The sequence below is a fragment of the Phocoena phocoena genome, chromosome 13, assembly GCF_963924675.1.
Source record: "Phocoena phocoena chromosome 13, mPhoPho1.1, whole genome shotgun sequence".
NCBI classification, from domain to species: Eukaryota; Metazoa; Chordata; class Mammalia; order Artiodactyla; family Phocoenidae; genus Phocoena; species Phocoena phocoena.
In genome coordinates, this window is record NC_089231.1 from 4,263,915 (window position 1) to 4,284,821 (window position 20,907).

The 20,907-nt window shown below is 40.5% G+C and overlaps 1 protein-coding gene across 1 annotated transcript in view; it reads right to left on the reverse strand.

Annotated features, from left to right (window-relative positions):
* ZNF407 (zinc finger protein 407) overlaps positions 1-20,907 on the reverse strand; it is a 399,036-nt gene that overhangs the window by 29,829 nt on the left and 348,300 nt on the right. The window lies entirely within an intron of this gene.

The window sequence follows — 20,907 nt, forward strand, 5'->3', positions numbered from 1 at the left end:
GTTAAAGATCAGAACCCCATCTGTCTGATGCAAACTAGCAAAAGACAAAAGTCTAATTAATATTTTGATCAATTTTCTCCATACTCCAAAGACTATCGATATCCTTAAAATTTTTTTTGATCTATTTTCTATTCCATGGGAAATAGGTAAGGAAGAGAAAAGTACAGAATCATTGTAAAATTAGGTTATGCAAAAATTAGTTAAAGAATAGAAAACATTACTAGAATCCATTGATTTTATTACCTCACTGCACTATTCAATATAATGACTGTTTTCATATTACTTAAAGCTATTTTTAAAAATAATGACCATTACATTATTTAATAGCATGGAAAGCTGAAATTCCTTTATTCATTGGTCCAAGCTGGCCCTTAACAGGTGATATATGAGACCTACAATCTGTGTTGTTGGGACATGCGCTGGGGCCTCGCAGCTGAGTGAACCGCTATCTGTATGAAGGAATGACAGCATTCAGGTCGGCAAACCCGTGATTCCAGAAGGTCAAGCTGACCTTGGATTAATGAGTGTTTATTAATGATGGCAAACTGCTAAAGAGAAGACAAGTCCCTGTGGCTTAGTGGGAGCAGGGACACACACGGAAGGACAGGGCAGAGGACTGAGCCGGGTGGCCAGGTCTCCCCGGGAGCAGCAGCGCGAGGCCTGGGGCTCACTGGGCGGCTCCCGTGCCCGCCCCACACTGTCTTCTGAGAGGCTCCTCCCCAACCCCCTCACCAGGAGAAGGGTGAGGCCTGGGGGTCCTCCACGCAGACCCTCTTCTGGGGTCACCACCCCCATGGGAGCTCCTGGCTCGCACTCACTTCACTGTTAACCTGGCATCTAGTACGTTCCCCGGCCAGAAGGACACACGTATGAAGGCGTGCAGACTTCAGTCTATTTCTAAAGCATTTCCTTTCAATAGCTCATCAGGCTACAGAAGTTAGAGAGATGTAGCGTGTATTCTAAATGCCAAGCTAACAGTTCATGTTTTCAATAATTCACATTTTGAAAGCAATCCAAATTATGCAGATAATTCCCAATTCTATTTCAGACAGAATCTGTGAAAGCCTTAATTTAATCTGCAATGTGATGTGTGGAGATATAATCTCAATCCTTCAGATAATAAGGTATAATAATAACGTATAATACTTTCCCAAGGACAGAAGTGAAATCTCGTGTAAGCTCGGACTGCTCTTGCTGGGAGCTATTGAATCCAGTGGGGCTCACAGTTAAAACTTGTACATTTCCACCTCGGAAAGTCACAGTTCAGGTGTGCTAATGAACCTGGCATGCTCACATTCAGACCATTTCTCTTTCAAGTCTACGACTGACCCCCCCAAAGATCACATGACTTTCAAAATTAACTTTTCCCCCAGAAATACTTGTTTTGCAAAACTATCTGACATACATACTTTTAGAAATACTTTCAATATTTCATTGCTGCCTTTTGTTTACAATGACACTACGTATTTTTTAACGTTCTCCTCACGACTTCGAGGTCACATATATTCTTCCTGTTTCTGAGGCAGTCTTTGTGGCAAGAATTCATCCTTAACTTTTACATTTTGCCTACTTTGAGTTCAAAGCTATTTCTTGTTACGACAATTGCAGCTCTATGACATTTTAAAGTATCTGACAACAGTTCACACAAAAATGTAACAAATCACAGAACCAGGCAATAAACCACATGCTGAAAGAGGAAAACACAGGCAGAGAACACAGAGATGATGGAAACATGAAGGATGGACACACACACACACACACGGCCTCTGCACACTCACACACATACCTGCACACACAGATGCATGCACACACAGTATCCTAAATTAAGGTGGCAAGCGTGTTCCCACACCCACCCTTAGCACAGCATGAAATCTGAGCAGTGAGAAGAGCCGCCACTCTGCCCTGATGAATGGTTACAAGCTCCCTGCGCTCCCCAGACGCGTGGAGAACAGACCCATGAGCATAATAATATGGGTACTGACAACATTTGCCCTCCACAACCAAACGGACGTGCCACTGCTTTTGGGCTAATTTAAAAGGAAGTTAACAAGGCTGTACAAAACAATAATACACTGTGTTTGAGATATAATAATATACTGTTTCAGAACTTTTATCTTTGCAGGGTAACAGTTTAATGAAACATCTTCTGAACTTTCCTCTACCTTATTCACATATGTGTACGTATACATGTGTCCATGGGAGCAAACCAGAACATGGCAAGAATAAAATTTTAGCAACGGATTTTATGCATCAAACTGAAAGGACGTCTATATTATGCGTATTTAGATTAAAAGGGCCCATCTTTATTCTGCTGTTTGAGGTGCGAGCTGTGCTAATATTATTAGTCAAACTGCAACAAATACACCAGAGAATACAGCAGCAGAAACAAACTGACCGATTCATCTTTTTGTGGGCAGAACATCCTGACACGGATTTCCAGTTGTTCTACAGAATGAGCTGTCTAACCTTCCACGTGCACTTGTGCTCACAGATGTAGCACTTTCTGTTTTGCCCACTTTGGGTGATGGATACGAAGGTAAAGATGTGACTTAACGATCTGAACATGCGACACAGAAGAATAAGTTCTCAAAGGGATGCAGGGCCATGTCTCTCCGTTTTCATCGTTCTCCTGTGAAAACACCAGCCCCTTAGGGGCAGGGGTCAGGGGGTCCTCCCAGCTCGGTGCCTGGTGGAGTGTCCTGCACACTGCAGCTTAGCAGTGTTTCTGGAAGGGTGGTTTGAGGCCCAATGGCATCAGAGTCATTGGGGCATCTGCTAAAAATGCATACTTGGGGCCTGTTCTGGGCTGAGTATACCCAAATTCATGTTGAAATCCTAACTCCCAGGGTCTCAGAACGTGGCTGCACTTGGAAACAGGCCCTTTAAGAAGGTAATCAAGGTCAAATGAGGTCATCCAGGTGGGCCCTAATCCAACCTGACTGCGGTCCTTACAAGAAGAGACAACTGGGACACAGACACAGGCACTGGGAAAAGCATGTAAGGACACGGGGGAAGATGGCCATCTGTAAGCCGAGGAGAGAGGCCCGAGGAGAAAGCACCCTCCCGACACGCTGACCTCATCTTCTGGCCTCCGGAACTGTGCGCAATGCGTGTCCCACTGTGGGTCCCACAGGACAGGGCTGTGGGCAGGGTCCAAAGACAAGCCCCACGAGGACATTCTTCCTCGATCTCATGAGCAGTAGGTGCAGAGGACTGTTTCTTCCGCCCGCTGTCTTCCTGGCTTCTGTCAACAGCTCCTTGTCACCCCTCCTGATCACCGACCACTCGACTTCCTGTGCTGGCTCACTAGTCTCCCAGAGTTCCACCCTGGCGCCGCTTCTCGTCTCCCTGCACCCCACCCCGAGGTGGTCTCCTCCTAAATCTACTGTCTGCTCCGGATCAGAAAAATCCAAGCTGGAAACCTGCCCCACCTCCCATATTCGGTCCGTGGGCAAGTTCCTTCAGTTCTACGTCCAAAGGTACCTTCTGTCTCCATGGTTGCAAGCTTAAGCCACACTGTCCCCTAAACTACTCTCCTAATTCTCCCTTGGTCTCTCCACCCACCCTCCACAAAGGAGGAAAGATGAATTCTTAAATTGAAATTTGATCCTGGGATTCCTGCGATGAAAATCCAAAGCCCTTCCCTGGAGCATCAGGTCTCCTCACCAGCCACACGCCACAAGTCCTCAGCACACGCAGCCCCAGTGGCTGGTCTCTCGGTGCCCTGATGGGCCTGCGCTGCTCGGCTCGCTCCCTCAGCAGGCCTAGGATGCTTTCAAGCCCTCGGCTCCCTGAAGAGCTGGCCCCTTCTGTTCCCCAGGGAAGGCACAATGCAGGCCTGCCCAAGTGTCTGTTAATCTGCATCACACACCACCCACTCTTTCACTCACGGCGTTTTATCCTAACCTGCAGTTATGTTGTTACTTATTTAGATCTAGAATGCGAGCCCCGGGTGCTTCCTGATGCAGCCCTGCACACAGCACAGTGCCTGACTCCCGGTAGATGCTCGAGAAACACTTGCGAATTAATGAATGAAGCAATGTAGCCCCACTTAATCAGAGCTGCCAGCGAGGAACACGAGTCTCTGCAGAGACAGCCATCTACCGAGGCGAGAGGATTCTTTTATCACCAGAGACGATCTGCACTCAAAATACCTCCCGGGGGCGTGCATGTGGCCAGTCACGTATGATTGGGACACGCTGCAGTCACTTGGAAAACACAGCAGCGGAATCAACATCACTCCCTCTTGAACTACACTTCAAACTGGTTTGCAAGAGTTGCACATCCCTAAACTATCTTAGATCAATGAGTTATTGAGTCAAGCTGTGGCAGTCTAGAAGAGAGGCAAATTGACTCGTCAACAATTTACTCCTTTGTTTCACATGGCAAATTTTATTAAAATGGACACAATTAATGACCATCTCTCCTGATATGGCATTACTAATGGAGTCTTCCTTCACCAACGTAAGACTGTCATTTGATCTTCGTTAGGGATGGGGGATGTGTAATCAGGTAATAACCAGAAATACAAAAACCTGGACTGTTAGCAATGACTCAGGAGACTTAGTTATAAAGCAGTAATTCTGTGGGATTATGGCAACCTTTGTCAAAAGTACTAGTAATGCTTTTCATTCTAATATTAAAGCACGTGCTGAATGCAAAGATTAGCAAGATTAAAGGGATTTTAGGTAAAACATTTTAGACATCTGTCGCATATTACAACGTATTAAAATGTGCCTTCACTGTCTCTTAACAGAATGTTGCTGCATTTTCTGTTTGGGCAAGAAACAACTGCTCATCTCTCCTCGCAGCCCATCTGGTTTTTGCCCAAGCTGCTTGTGAGACAACACTAAAGAGAGAGACGTGCTACTTGTAGTAGATGTTAATACACTTAACGCAGTGTTACTGACAACAAACTGAAACCTTACACATCTCACCTACCGTATAGGATAATCACTCTGCACTGAGCAACACGATCAAAAGAGGCAGTATCTGACGAGCATCAGTTTTCACTACGACCTCGTTTAGGAGGTCAAAGGGAAGCAGATAACCTTGGCAGTGTAACGACCGTTATGTTCAAAACATGGAAAAGTACCGAAGAAATACTGGGGAGTCTGTATCCTCAGGGCGCTCTGAGTAATTATCACAAGCCATATTTGATACTAGGAGAAGCCATTTTTAAAAGCCCCCCACCACCCCCCACCCCAAAGAAAACCTTCAAAGGAATTGTTTTATAGAACCAAACTCAAACCCCTTCCCAGAATGCCTCTGGGTAGGGGGAGGGGCAGTGGTGGGAAAGGGGAGGGAGACCAGTGGTCAGGGGCGCAGAGCGAGCCGCGCTACGTGACGCGCTGCACAGGCTGCCCCTTCCAATCCACACGGAGCACGCCACACGGACGGCCACATTTATAACCCTATGCTGATATTCAAATTTTCTGTCTTAAGCTAAAGAAAGATTGAATACCTTGCTGTTGTGTGGCCAAGATTGAAGAGGTGTCTCACTGACATTGTTCAAAGTTTATGAAAATATATGAATGCCCAAATGTCACTGGCTTTGTGCCTCCAACAGACTGTGGTTTTATGAGAAATCAGTCTTTTAATCAAAATGATTGAATACCTTAAGGTCGAATCCAAAGATATCAGTTAATATCTAGAAACGTGCTATTTCTGCAAATTTTGCCAAGCTGTACATATTGTGGTGCATTTTAAAGTGTTAATTTGTGCATTCCATACTGAAAATTGATCTTGAGTTTTAGCTTTCTGTCAAGCAAAAACATATGGTTACAAGCTTTATGCATTTTACGTGACGGCTGTTGAAGCTGTCACATGTGCAAACTTGATAACCGATGTGACACATACGCAAATAATTTGCTTGTTTAGTAACAATTCAAAGATTCATTATTCATGCAAACACACATTAAAAAAAATGATCAGATGGAAATAGTCTCCATTTTGTACAACCTAGTCTGGTTGGTGTGCAAACCCAGATAAAATAAAGCTGGGAACTAAGTGGTATTAAACAAATCCAAGAGTATGGGTGTTTTCAGATCATTATTGAACCAGATGGTGTTTTTTGTTAATTCTGCCATCAGTCTGAGAACTTGATGCCTTACATCTGCACTTGGTAAAATAAATTTTACCACTGACATTATTTCAGTTTTCTTAAAATACTTCAATCAGTTTTAAACCAAGATTTGCAAACATCTGCTACAGTACATGCCTATGAAATGAAATTGAGATTATTCCTTTAAAAATACACACGATTACACAGCTTTTAACTTATCACCCTTTAAATTAAATCTTTAGCATTACTAGTCTGAACGTTTAATAAAAAGCAAAATGAGGATGAGATGGCACATGTGAAAATGAACACGGTTAACAGTTCACAAGAAGTGTTGGCTCCTTTGGAGATACCATAGTGGAATTCCACACTATACTTTTTCACAACTGCAACTTCACACAGAAAAATTAACTACATTTCTTTCTGTATCCTTCAGGTAAATTCTCTATGGCATGCAATTAAAGACACAGATACATGATGAATTAATCAAAAGATGCAGGTGATAAAGGGATGTTACCTGCAAGAGAGTTGATCATCCCTAATTGAATTCTTCCTAAGCACTACTGCTCAAGTGCTTGGTCCCATCAACAAGTGAGCAGAGCTTTGAACACACCTGAAACCAGCACACCGGTTTTAGGTCGTTTTTCAGAGACCCAAACAGGAGTGGTTGAAAACACAATTCAAACAGAAAAACCCTCCAAGTGGCTTACGGTACTTCTTCAAGGGAACAATCGCACTAAAGCCCACAAACAAAACCTTATTTTCAAACTTAATCATAAATTCACATCTTCTTTTATAGAACGGACTGCATTTGGGTAACAGTCTTCAGTTCCAGGTTCGATAATAAATTTCGAGGGAAGGTTTGTGATTCCTAATCCCCCTCCCCTTTTTCTTTTCTTCTTCTTCCTCAAACCCAGACCTCTGAAACAAAACTGGCTGAATGATTTAGCACACAATGCTTTCCAAACAGGTGCTCAACGTATGCTGCCCACTGACCAAAACCAACCATCAAAACACTAGTGCCTCACACTTGTTAACGAATCCCACCGCAACAGTAGTCCATCAAATGAGCTAAATAAGGTAACCCAATAGTTTCCCATTTGACAGCAGGTTCTGTTTAATGTGGAGACTGATTAGATGAACTGCTCTACCACCAATACCTGCATTCACAGGTGCTCAGGTAGCTAGAGCAGCTGATGACATTTCACAACGAGGATGCCTTGGCTGTGAGCACCTTGAAAGCTCCGCCATTGCAGACAGCTCTCAGACTAGAAGTGATTATTAATCTGAGAAAGTCGACTTCTGCTTGCTCTGGGGGGAAGAAGGTGAAGCCGGAGCAAGTGGTCAGCTGTCAGAGGTTAAAGTCAGAGGTGGCTCTGAAGAGGCGGACCCAAAGAATGCAGTTGGTTCACTTCACCGCTTTACTCCTTCAATTACTAGCCAAGGGGTTATTAAAATTTGCCACTTTTCATTATTAATTATACCTATATGATACATTATTAATTACGTTATATACTATTAATAACGATAATGAAAAATATAATTAATATAAGTTAAGCATAATAATTAGTATCTGTTAATTATAATAATTAATGATAGCAAACTAACAGTCAACAATTCAAGGCTCGTTATGTGATGTAAGCTAACTTTTACAGGGATTATTTTATTCACATGCTCATAGGTGGTACATCGAGTATTATCCCCATCTGACAAATGAGTAAATTCAAGTTTAGAGAGGTTAGGCTGCTGTCCTGGGCCATGTAGCTACTAATGATATATACAGACTGGAAACCCTGGTCTGACTCCAGACAAGTGCTGCAAACTGCCCTGTGGTACAGTCCCCGAAGTGACTGTATGAGGTTCACATATCCTGACATCTAGGCTACGTTTAACAAATGCACTGTTGAAATGTTCCCGGCCCTCTTCCCCGGCCTTCTTACATCAAAGGATAAGAAGAATTTTAAGGCACCTGTTTCATATCACCAAGTTATTTTCTAAACAATCAGAACCAATTAATCTATCACCTGCAGTAGATGTACATTACACCAAACTATGTTTTCCTTTTGTTAATTTGATAAAGAAAAGGTATCTAACAGTTGCTTTCTTTTAAAACAGAACTTTGGATTTGTTTAACTACTAGCGATGGCAAACACCTTTCCCAATGCTTGTTCTGTCATCTTTTTTGCCTACCTATTTATTGAGCTTGCAGTGTTTTTCCTATTGATTTGTATGAGGTCTTTATATAAAGGGATATAAAACTTTGATGTGTTATTTGATGAAAAGATTTTTTTCTTAGTCCTCTAGTTGCCGTTTTATTTTGGGAACTTTGGACATAAAAATTTTAGCTTATCAAATAGCTAAATCTATCAATCTGTTCCTCTGTTATTTCTTTTATTTGTTAAAATTCTGGGAAAGTTTTCTCATCGAGATTTTGCTATCTCTTCAATTCTATTCCTGTATAAACTTTTATGATTTTACTTGCATCATATTTAACTTTTTAGTGCATCAACATTTGCCTTTGTGAACTGTGTCCAATAAAGCTCTACACTGGTCATCTGCTATCCTGATAAGTCTCACACAATTTATTAAATATTAAATAATATATCCCTTCTACGTTGATTTGCGAGTCCTCCAAGAATGTGTACACACACACACACACACACACACACACACACACAAATACATATATATTAATTATATAAAACAGACTCAGCTTTTGATTAATCTATTTGATCTCTTGCTTTCTTATACCTTTCTTAGAGCTTTGAAATCAGATGTATTTAGCTTTGAATTCTGGTTTTGTCATCAAATGCAACCTTGTTTTGCTCTTGCTTTCAAAGGGAATGTTTCATATTACAGAGTTTTCAGTGATGTTGGCAGTTTATACTAAGTAAAGGAAATCATTTTCTCATCCCTGGCTGGGTTCCTTATCTTTACAAAAATTTTACCTTTATTTTATATTATTGGATTTTATTTTATGTATTCTGTGGTATTTATATATTTTATGTAAACTACCTCAATTTTCTGTGGGATAAGAAAAATATACAAACACAATCTATTCATTTTGTTCAATTTTTATTCATTAGAAAATGATTTTATATTAAATGCCCCCTTTGGGCATCCTTTGAGATAATCATTTGGTTTTCTAATATAATCTATGATGTAACTGAGGGATTTTCTAATACTCTCAAGACTGTTAAATGTGCATGAAAGGATTATGATTAATTTTATTTACTATGTTCCACTGACGATGTTCAGGTCTATATTCTAAGTGAGGTTTACGAGACTGGTAACTGAGGAGGGGATGGGGCGTGTTTAACGATGTTTAGACGTGAGTGTGTTGTACAAGACTGTGGGTTCCAAAAGTTACTCTCTAAGTTTTCAAACCTGTAAAACATACAATTCCCATGTCATAAAACTTTCTAGAAAATTAAAAAAAAAAAAGTCTCCATTTACTATTGTACCAACCAATTTGTTGACATTTTCAAAATCTGTCCACCTTACATTATTATACACCTTATTTTCTTTAAGGCACTGTCTTTTTATCAATTGTTATAATGAGTTTTTTCTTGGTTTTTCAGGTTTACCGAACTTCTATCTGAATTATCTTGATTTATTCATTTTTGTTTTTCTAGCTCACTTATTACTGCTTTTATTCAATTATTTTATTACTCCTTTTTTTGCTCTGACATTTTTGAATTGTTCTAAGTAATTTTTTTTTTTTGAGGCGGGGTACACGGGCCTCTCACTGTTGTGGCCTCTCCCGTTGTGGAGCACAGGCTCCAGACGCGCAGGCTCAGCGGCCATGGCTCATGGGCCCAGCCGCTCCGTGGCATGTGGGATCTTCCCGGACCGGGGCACGAAACCGTGTCCCCTGCATCGGCAGGCAGATTCTCAACCACTGCGCCACCAGGGAAGCCCCGTTCTAAGTAATTTAATTTACACCTTTCTTTTGCATTTATAAAAGCATTTAAGACTGTGCATTTATTTCTGAGTTCAACATCAGTAGATTCTAATGACATTTTTTATTACCTTTTAAATAGTTTGTAACTGTATTTGATTTATTTGTTTTTTGTCCAAAAGTACTTTAATATTTATAGGTGATTGGCTGTGTTTCCAGTTAAATTTTTATCATTTATCATACTGCAATCAGAGAATATGACTTGGTAATTCCTGGTTTTTAAAATTTACTGTAATTCCCTTTAAAGCTAATTATAAGTTCCATACATTTTCCACAGACACTTGATCATAAAGTTAATGCTGTGTTTAACAATTCCAAGTTAAATACATATATTTATTAATTCCATCTTACTCATTATATTCTTCAAATGTTCTGTTTGATTTTTCTTCTTTTTTGATCTACCATAGACTGATATGGACTAAATGCTCCCACCTCAACTGTTTATAGCATTTTATTTTTCAATTCAATTATACTTTGCCTAGTGGATTATACTTTTGCTGGATTATTCATAATGCCATATCTTCGTCTGTTCATTTAATCATCACAACTTTGTTAAACACCTATGACGTGTCAGATACATTTCTGGGATCTGGGGATGCAGCTGTGAACAACCCCATCCTATGGGGCTTCTACTCTAGAAGGAGAGGAAAATAATATAAATTAAGTAAATAAGTAAAACAAAAAAGTGTTTTAGATGATTTCAGATATGTTTCGAAGATTAGCTAAGAGTCTTTGCTGATAGCCTGATTATGGATCCAATGAAGTGTGTGCACTGACCTCTGAGGAATCACCTGGAGGAACAGCATCATCCGGAACATGCTGGCAATGCAGGGGTAGGGGAGGGCAGCAGTTTTAAATAGGACAGCCAGAAATGGCCTTGATGAAAAGCTGACACTGAGCAAAGAGAGGAATTAGGGGAGGAAGAGTAAGTGCAAAGGCCCTGAGGTTGGAGCATTCCTGTTAGGTCTGGGCAACAGCAAGGAGGCCGGTGTGGCTGGAGCAGAGTGGTCAAGGGGGCCGGTGTGGCTGGAGCTGAGTGGTCAAGGGGGCCGGTGTGGCTGGAGCAGAGTGGTCAAGGGGGCCGGTGTGGCTGGAGCAGAGTGGTCAAGGGGGCCGGTGTGGCTGGAGCAGAGTGGTCAAGGGGAGGACTGCTGCAGATGATGCTTAGGAGCTATGTCACATACTGTGAAAAATTTGGTTTTTATTGTGAGTGCAAAGTTACAGCACAGACGGTTTTCAGCAGAAAGGAAACATGAACTGACTTATGTTTCAGGACTGCACTGTCCAATATGACAGCCACTAGCCACTTGTGGTTATTTTAATTTGAATTGATAAAAATTACATTAAAATAAAAATGAAATTGAAAATTTTAAAAAGTCCTCGGTTGCACAAGCCACAGTTTAAGTGCTCAAAAGCCACATGTGGTGAGTGGCTGCTACTGGACGGTGCAAATACAGAGCATTTCCTCCATCACAGAGAATACCCCTGGGCAGCCCTCTTTCAGGAGGATGACTCTGGCTGCTATACTGGAAGCTGACGGTAGCAGAGCAAGGGGGGCTGCAGGGAGAACAGCTGGGAGGCTACTGATGAGAGACGGTGGCCTCTTGGACCAGAGTGAATAGAGGAGGAGGGAGAAGTGACCTCATCTGAGATGGATGCTGAAGGCTGCCCTTGAGTATTTGCTGACAGTCTGGTTGTGGAGCTATTGCTCAGTTCTTCAAAAATCAAGTATTACGTATCAGCTGGATTCCATCAACCACCATGTAATCACCTCAAGGAATGGCACAAATTGAGTAGCTATTGAACAGAACTGGCATGTTGGCTACTCAATACAAAAAATGGAAAATTTCAGCCCTATCATTTTTCTTTCTCCCTCCCTAAAATAAGTGGAACTCTAATCCTTCTAACAAAGCAGGGTCATGTGGCAATGGGAAAAAACTTTCAAACTTTCCTTAAGTTGACGCATAGTACATGAATTATTAACCCTTAAAAAGCCGAGCAATTAACCTCCGGCAAGGTTACAAAGTATCCTTTTACCAGGTATAGAAAATCTAGGTGAAGTGATTACATCCACCTAATTGAGTGAGTCTGTAATTGAAAAGCACTTTGTCAACTGCAAAGTCCTTTACAACTGCTTGCTATTATTTGTCTTAATTAGTACTGTTAAATTACTTACCATATTATTTTACCAAGATTTCAGATAGAGCTATACATTTTCTTTTCTGTTCCTAAAACATGACAGATGCTCAGTAAATACTTGTGGAAAGAAAAAGAAACCAAATGAATTGATTCCTACTATGCCTCAGTTTTATATTAGGATTACTGTTGAGTCCCCAAGTCTCCAGGTGGTAAATATGTTGGAGAGAGGTGCTTTGCCTGGAGCCTGGTGAATGAATGGGTAAGTTAAAATAAAATCCTTTTTCATGGCCTTCAGGGCAACTGTGCTAACAGTGGCTACAAATGCCACTGCTTCTTCTCTATCTTCAACTATTCTGACACACTTTGATAAAATACAGGGGTATTAACAGTAGTGACACTAGATAAAAAAATGCTAGGATGAAAGAAAGTTGGTGCCATTCTAGGGCAAAAAATCAGAAAGAGAAGGCAAAGATGTAATTTTACTGTAACTGGATCAAGAGAAAACTCATAGGATGAAAACTACTCACAATTATAACAGATTTGGTTGAACCTTAATTATTACCAATATCCTTATCCTAAATTCCTTATCTCTGGTGAGACAGGTTGTTAATTACTACAGTACAACATTGTTAATTTTACCATGCCATTAAACCTCACCTGCCACGTAAGAAAAGTCATCCCAAACGTAAGTCAGAGTCGGAGTAGTTCAGTTCAGTTTGGCATCAGTATAATATAATACCTTGCCTCTGAAATGTACCCTATCATAAGCTCATTATACAGCAGGAGTAAGGTTCATTCGTAACAGAAGCAGTTGTAAAAACTGTGATGACTCTAATACTGAAATATGTTGAAACATAATACCTAGTGCTTTCAGTTCAAAATAACATGTACTTGTTACCATGTATTTAAGTAACTAACTTTTAGAAGTAAGAAATTAGTCGCTCATATCAGAAACTAACACAACATTGTAAATCAACTATACTTCAATTAAAAAAAAATGAGTCCCAAATGAGGAAATGAGAAAACCAAGATTCCAGGTATCAAGTAGGTGAGCCAGGAACAGATAAATTTTTGACTCACAGAACAGGTCTCTAGCTTTGTATGCTGAAGCAAATCAACACTCACCACTTTAACATTCATAAATATATGACTTCTAATATTTGTCCTTACGTGCGATTTCTGGCACTACTCAAAATCATAATACCAAACAAATCTGTTTATGCATAATATTACAATGGTTTAAATGTAGTTGCTGTCCATATTCGGATTAGAAAATAACTTTAAGCTGATTAAAAAAATAGCTTTTTAAAATACACATAGCCAAGATCATCAGTTTACGGTCTGTTTTATTTCTTGCCAGCAGTCACCGTTAAAAGTTATAAAACTATAACAATTGCTTTCCTTTACATCGCTCTCCAATTACCCTGATAACTGCAACGTCTGAAGAAGTTCAGGATCTGTAAAGCCTGTCACATTATAGAAACATGTCTCCTTAAACCAACTGTGAAATTCCAGTAATTGAAGTGATAAATCTAGTGTTTTTGCCAGGGTACTTTTGATGAGAACTACAGTAGTAGATTAGGAACTATTCCGTGCTGCTATATCATGGTAAAAGCCTCTCCATTACTTGTTGTCAGTCACTAGGGATGGGCAAATAACTCAGCTGTCAGTCTAGCTGGAAAGCCCCAAGTCCTGTGGATGATCAACAAAGAGAATATATATAAACTCTCCATTATCTTCACACAATTCTTTCAACAACTCTCTACTGTTTTCTTTCCTGTACTGGAGCACAGCTCATTTATTCAGAAGCAGATTGGAGATCTTGGAATATTTCATTTTTTTATTGCTCGTTATATGTCATCTTGTTTCCAAACGGTATATGAGTGTTACATTTCAGTAAGTACAAGCATCGATACCTCGGCCGCTGACAGTAATTTTACACATGATACAGCCTTAATTAAATTACTAATAACTGTTACCTCCATTTTGTTATTGATTTTTCAGCTAAAATATTTATTGCCTTATATTTCTACTTTACATGTCTATTCTTTTTTTTTAACATCTTCATTGGAGTATAGTTGCTTTACAATGGTGTGTTAGTTTCTGCTTTATAACAAAGTGAACCAGCTATACATATACATATATCCCCATATCCCCTCCCTCTTGCGTCTCCCTATCCCACCCCTCTAGGTGGTCACAAAGCACCGAGCTGATCTCCCTGTGCTGTGCGGCTGCTTCCCACTAGCTATGTGTTTTACGTTTGGTAGTGTATATATGTCCATGCCACTCTCTCACTTTGTCCCAGCTTACCCTTCCCCCTCCCCATGTCCTCAAGTTCATTCTCTATGTCTTTACTCCTGTCCTGCCCTTAGGTTCTTCAGAACCTTTTTTTTTTCCTTAAGATTCCATATATATGTGTTAGCATGTGGTATTAAATGTCTATTTTTTAGCATTTCTTCTGATCACACAGAAATATTCTGGAAGTTATACTCCTTTCACATTAGCCTGACTAACAGCAGAACGTCAGCAATTCTCTCCCAACTCGGCTGGCTTATATATACAGGGGAAAGAAATCTGTAACTTACTATTTCAATTAAAACAATTAATCTATTTAGGCTCCATCATCTTCCATCGTAGACTTATATCAGTTCTTGAAACCAGGTAACAGGAGGATGTACGTTTCTTAAATTACTATGAAATTTCCAACTCCAACTATGAAAAATCGAAAGCAAACTCAGAGTTACTTGGAGAAAGATAAAAGGACAAAAAAAGAAAGAAGCAAACGGCTTGACTTTTAAAAAGGTAGCAGAAATGACTTAGGTTCGAAGAAATTAAAATGGGGGCAGCATTTGGTGTGAGCCAGAAGCTGGTGTGGAATAGCTACTATTGTTGGAACACAGCAACCTTAAACCAACTTTCCGTTCATCGGCACAGTCCTATTCAATTCCCACATGTTTTAAAGGAAGAAAAAGTGGCAATACAGATAAACTATTTTCAAGTTTTACTTTCAGCTTGGATGGAAAAAACAAGTAAAAGTACTTGAAACGTCAATGAAAAAGGTTAATGAAGATAAAGTAACTCATATCCCTTACCCTCAACACACTAAACTTCTTTATCACATATTTTGTTTTGGCTGATGGTTTAAAAATAGTCAAAAGATATGTAGAGCTGATTCACTTTTTTTATAAAATAGAAAGTAACACACCATTATAAAGCAATTATACTCCAATAAAGATGTTAAAAAAATGGTCAAAAGAAATAAGAATTTGTGCCAACACATATATATGGAATGTAAAAAAAAAAAAAAAAAGGTTCTGATGAACCTAGGGGCAGGACAGGAATAAAGATGCAGATGTAGAGAATGGACTTGAGGACACGGGGAGGGGGAAGGGTAAGCTGGGACAAAGTGAGAGAGTGGCATGGACGTATATACACTACCAAATGTAAAACAGATAGCTAGTGGGAAGCAGCCGCACAGCACAGGGAGATCAGCTCGGTGCTTTGTGACCACCTAGAGGGGTGGGATAGGGAGGGCGGGAGGGAGACACAAGAGGGAGGAGATATGGGGATATATGTATAGCTGATTCACTTTGTTGTACAGCAGAATCTAACACAACATTGTAAAGCAATTATACTCCAATAAAGATGTTAAAAAAAAAAAAAGACCTACTGTATAGCACAGGGAACTCTACTCAATACTCTGTAATGACCTGTATGGGAAAAGAATCTAAAAAAGAGTGGATATTTGTATATGTATAGCTGATTTACTTTGCTGTACCCCTGAAACTAACACAACACTGTAAATCAACTATACTCCAATAAAAATTATTTTAAAAAATCAAAAAAAGAAAAGAATTTTACCACTTAACAGCATAAGTGGTGAGATTAGAGGAATCATTTATCTGGAATGAAAAGCCCCGATTTGGTTAAGAATGTGTAGTTGTGTGCATCTTTATCGAAAGCAAACTCAGAGTTACTTGGAGAAAGATAAAAGGACAAAAAAAGAAAGAAGCAAACGGCTTGACTTTTAAAAAGGTAGCAGAAATGACTTAGGTTCGAAGAAATTAAAATGGGGGCAGCATTTGGTGTGAGCCAGAAGCTGGGAAAAGGACAAAGGACTGCCTTGGAATGAAAGAAACACTAACAGGTTATGCATATCTGGAGCACCAAACGTTATAAAACTCAAACTGGTGATCAGGTACTCAATGATAATGAAAGTTTTCACTTCTTAATCCCCCTGAATCTCAGAGGAAAAATTTTAGCTACTTTCTTTAGAAAAGGTAAGTTTAAAAACCTGAACAAGGAGAAACATCCGGTGAACATGCCAGTCCGTCTAAACTTGCTGTTCCCTCTGGCCTCCATGCTAACTAAGCAGGACCAGACGACCCAGATGAGCACGGCTGCTCATCTGGTAGCACTTACATGAAGTCCAGGGCTTTTTCTTAGAAAACACACAAGTCTCTATAGGATCTGGCCTGCGATCTGAAGTCTTTTTGGCAATAGAAATGTCGAGAACTGAACACATTTCCTCAAGAACTTCAGCTAAAGAGAAACAGTGCTTCACACACGGGCACAGAGCCCAGCCGGCGACCTAACGTTCTGGGTGTCGTTTACCTGTGATTATAAAAGGCAAGAGTCAAGAAAACATGAAAATAATATAAGGCGAACAATCCGCTTGCTTAATTTATTTTCAGAAAGTATACACACTTTAGAAACTGTTTCATCAGGGCTCTTAGGGGTCCCTGGTGGCCCTGCAGAGAGCCTGAGCGCAGGCTGGCCAGGGGTACACTGCACCTCCAGCCTTCCCATTCAATGGGACGAAGACGCCCCCTCAAACCACGGCACCGACGCTCTCCAGTTAACACACATCGCACTACATGTGAACGCTTCTGTTCTCACCTTGCTTCACCAGCAAGAATCCAGAGAGCATGCCTGCTGGCTTTCTTTCCTCTGGTAACTAAGCCACATATTTTTCCCCTTTAGACAAAGCCTTTTCGAGCTTTTTATTAGAGACGGATAGAGGCGGAAGGAAGGGGTGTGCTCCAAAGAGCGCGGGGGTGGGGGAGTTCTCCTCTCTGCTGCCATCTGAATTTGTCATTAAAAGTGCAAAGGAAAAGAACAACTACTCATCACTTAATAAATACGGATCTACAACAATTCCTGCTGTGAAACATCACGTCTTCACTAAGAAAGAGAAAAACGAGTTTCTCCCAGACCTTTACTTGAATTTACAAGGAACACACTTTCCTAAAACTGCCGACATGTCACTGCATCTATTTTTCTTTTTAAATCAGGCATTAAATATGAATCTTGACTCCCACGTAGGCAATCTGCAGCACAGCAAAATGACTGTGTATTCAATTATAGGATAAATAAATATAGCAAACATTAAGGAGAAAGTTTCCAACTCCAGGGCGCCGGGCTGGTGTCCTTCCCCCTCACAGAATCAGGTGCTCTCTGTCAACTACGGCAGTGGCACAGGCTGTGCCGAACCTTCTAGGAGCCGTAAAAGAAAATGACCCCCTTCTGTAATTAGAGATACTGGGTTAATCTGGGGGAAAAAAAAAATCTCCATGGAGCTAGCAGCTGAAGCTAGCATGTATCTAAAGTGAAAAAAGGTATATTTTAATGAAGAAAACTAGCCACTCATGAAACAAAGTATTTATATACCTCTTTTGCTATTATGAAATTAGGTTAACAATTCTATAACAAACTGAATTGCAAACCAGCAAATTCACAACAAAGTTAAGAGTTTTTTCCTTCATTCTTGTTTGACTGCAGAGGTTTTTAGGACAAATTCTACCCAGATGCTTCATCAGTTGAGATCATGGGGGAGATTTGCTTCCAACCTTTCCTTAATAATTTCAATAGTTTTGGAGAAATGCTTTCAGTTGAGGTTACTGCTAGGAGCCTGCTGCAAAGTGTAGTAACACTTGAAAACGAAATGTTGAGGGTTAAAATGATTGTGGCTCATTTATGCATCACACACTCTAGACTCCCCCAGAGCCTGCCACTTCATCCTATTTGCTCTGATGGTGCTTTTAAAGCGCAACGACGTTCATCTCAGCCAACTCACGATGCAGGTGCCCAAAGACGTCATTCGCAGAGGTACTGACGATGCTCCAGAACGTGAGGGCTCGACTGTCACAGCAAACTGTCAGCGTTAGCGTTATCGATTGACTTTAACATTTAAATATATCAAAAACCAGGTGGAAACTCGTGTTTGCAGGTTTCAAAGAGCGTTTTAATATAGCATATAATAAATATTTAAACACTAAATGTGAATTTAAATTCCACTATTCCCAATGGGTATTTATGTAAGTTTATTTGGCTATTATAAGATCTTTCCAAACACTGGCCAGAAAAAGTCAAGTTTGTCATCGGGCAAAATTCATACAGAAAGTATTTCAAACAAACATAATATGCCCGACTGCCCCATTATTTACACTTACGTCTTATAAGCCTTTTCAGAGGGGAAGTATGATGCAAGTTTAAGACACATTCAGTTTATAAAAATGGTACCAATGAAGTAGATTCTATCTGACTTTTCTAAAATATTGAAAGAATCCAATATTCTTTCACTTAACAAAAATTCATTGACTACTAATTACAAGTATTTTCTGACTTTAGAGAAAATATTTAAATGGATCAATATTTTCTTACTGTTTTTCCCTATCGTTTGGATTCACGTCATTCGTAAGCAAAGATGTTTTTCGCGTGCAATAATAACTAACACAGCCCTGTCTACAGTAGCAAAGGAAAACTGCCGTATGTCCATGTGTAAGGGAAGGGTGATTAAGCCACGGTGCCCGCCCTATTATATGTTATGTACTGATTCCAATGAATAATTAGATCTATATTTATTGATCTGGAGGAAAAATGAAAATTACAGAATTATGTGTATCCCGTAAGGGACACAACTTCTTATTCCCAGGAGGGTGGTACACTCTGAGCTGTGAACAGTGATTTGTGGGTATGTGAGGAGATGATCTTTCTCTTTATTGTAACAAGTCGTTTTACTTGTTACAAGTCAATTATTTCGTTAATTTAAAATAAAGAAAACCAAAACTAAGCACAAACCAAGAGTGGCTTAAAAAGTGAGACTCAGATTTTAACCCTTTATTCCACACAGGTTTTCAGGGTGCTCACGTCCCACCAAGTTTCCTACTCACAGCCTGACGTGGATAAAATGAAGCTTCCTTTGGGCCATTTGGGGATGCCTAGTGCTCTGTTATTTTTATGAGGATTTGACTGCTCCTGACAAGGCACCATTCTTTGCTATATGAAAGAGCAGTGTTTCATAGACGTTAAGACCTGTTTGCTATCCAAACGTGTGCTTTTCCTTAAGGAAAATGTTCGTTTAGATGGCTCCATAAACGGGAGGCATGTGGAACCTAGATTAGCCCAGGGCCCAGCAGAGAGATGCAGGCAGCAACAGTGCTCCCTATATCTCAGGTGGAATGCGGGGAGCAGCAAGAGTGTTCCTTCTGGGTCCACCACGGCTGCAAGCTGGAGCAGCTGGGCATCCACAGTGCTTTAAATACAGCTGTGTTCACGCAACTGCTGCTGATTCCAATGAGACTGAGACTTTCAGCAGGCAGGATTCATCACATCTGATCATGTCAGCTGTCTGGACACAAAAAGCAAACGTTCCCCACTAAGTAAACACAGCAAACTTTCTGGAAGCGAGGTTCCCAACTCTATGAGCATAGATAGGCACTAAAGGGCTAGCAAGTCACCTCCAGGGACCCACTTCTTATTCTGGTGAGACAGGACCATTGTAGGCTTGTCAGTTTGGCTGTGCGCATGGCTCTCAGTGAGTTATCACCCTAACCTGTTCTACTAACAGCCCCCGTGAGTCTCTGGTCCCCCACGACTGGAACGTGGCTACTGCAATTACTAGAGCCTCTAGACAAGTCCAAGAAACACTGCCACAAAGTGATTTAAGGTAATCTGGTCTCTTTTAAGTCACTGTTTCTTCTTCAAGATTTCCACTCATTGCATTTTTAATTTTATTGTAATTTTGTGTCAGTTTGCTAGATGAACTCATCAGCTATAGATCAAGGCTAATTTATACACTTAAATTAGAAAGGAATAAAAAAAATGCAAGTAAGCCTCTATCTAAGTGTTTGGTAACAAACAGGCTTGAGTTATAACTTTTAGCCACAAAGATTGTAATTAGTTCAGATAATTTAGAAGTGAGATTCAAGAAGACTGCTTTTTACCAACCACTTCCTTAAGTCACGTTGACCTTCTTGCCATCCTTTCCTTGCTTAAAAATTTCAGGCAGGCAAGAATCTTGCCCCCTCACCTCCTACGAACCGCAACACAAGCACTGCATCCAGGCAGGTGCGCCTTCAGGTCGGCCTCACCGCCCACCCTGCCCACCCCCAATTTTCTTCCTTTTGATTCCTCGCTAGCGGGCTCTTTCTCAAGGGCCCAGTTCAGAGAAGTATCCTTCGGAAAGTCTTCCTGCCCCAGGAGCTCAGTTCTTCTCTAGACTCCTGGATTCTGCTGTCTGTATTTCACTTAGGGCCTTTCTCCCAATGAAAGAGTACTTTTTTCACAGTTTTTTGGCTGCTTTGGCCAAAGTAAGCCAAGTGGATTGGGGTACCCTCCTTAGAGAGTGACCTCTTTCTTCTGCAGGTTTGTGTCACAGTCCTGGTCACTGTCCCCCTCCCCCGCTGGTCCCCACTGTTAACTATCCAAATTCCCACGTGTCTCCAGAAAGCGATTTTCAAGTAAA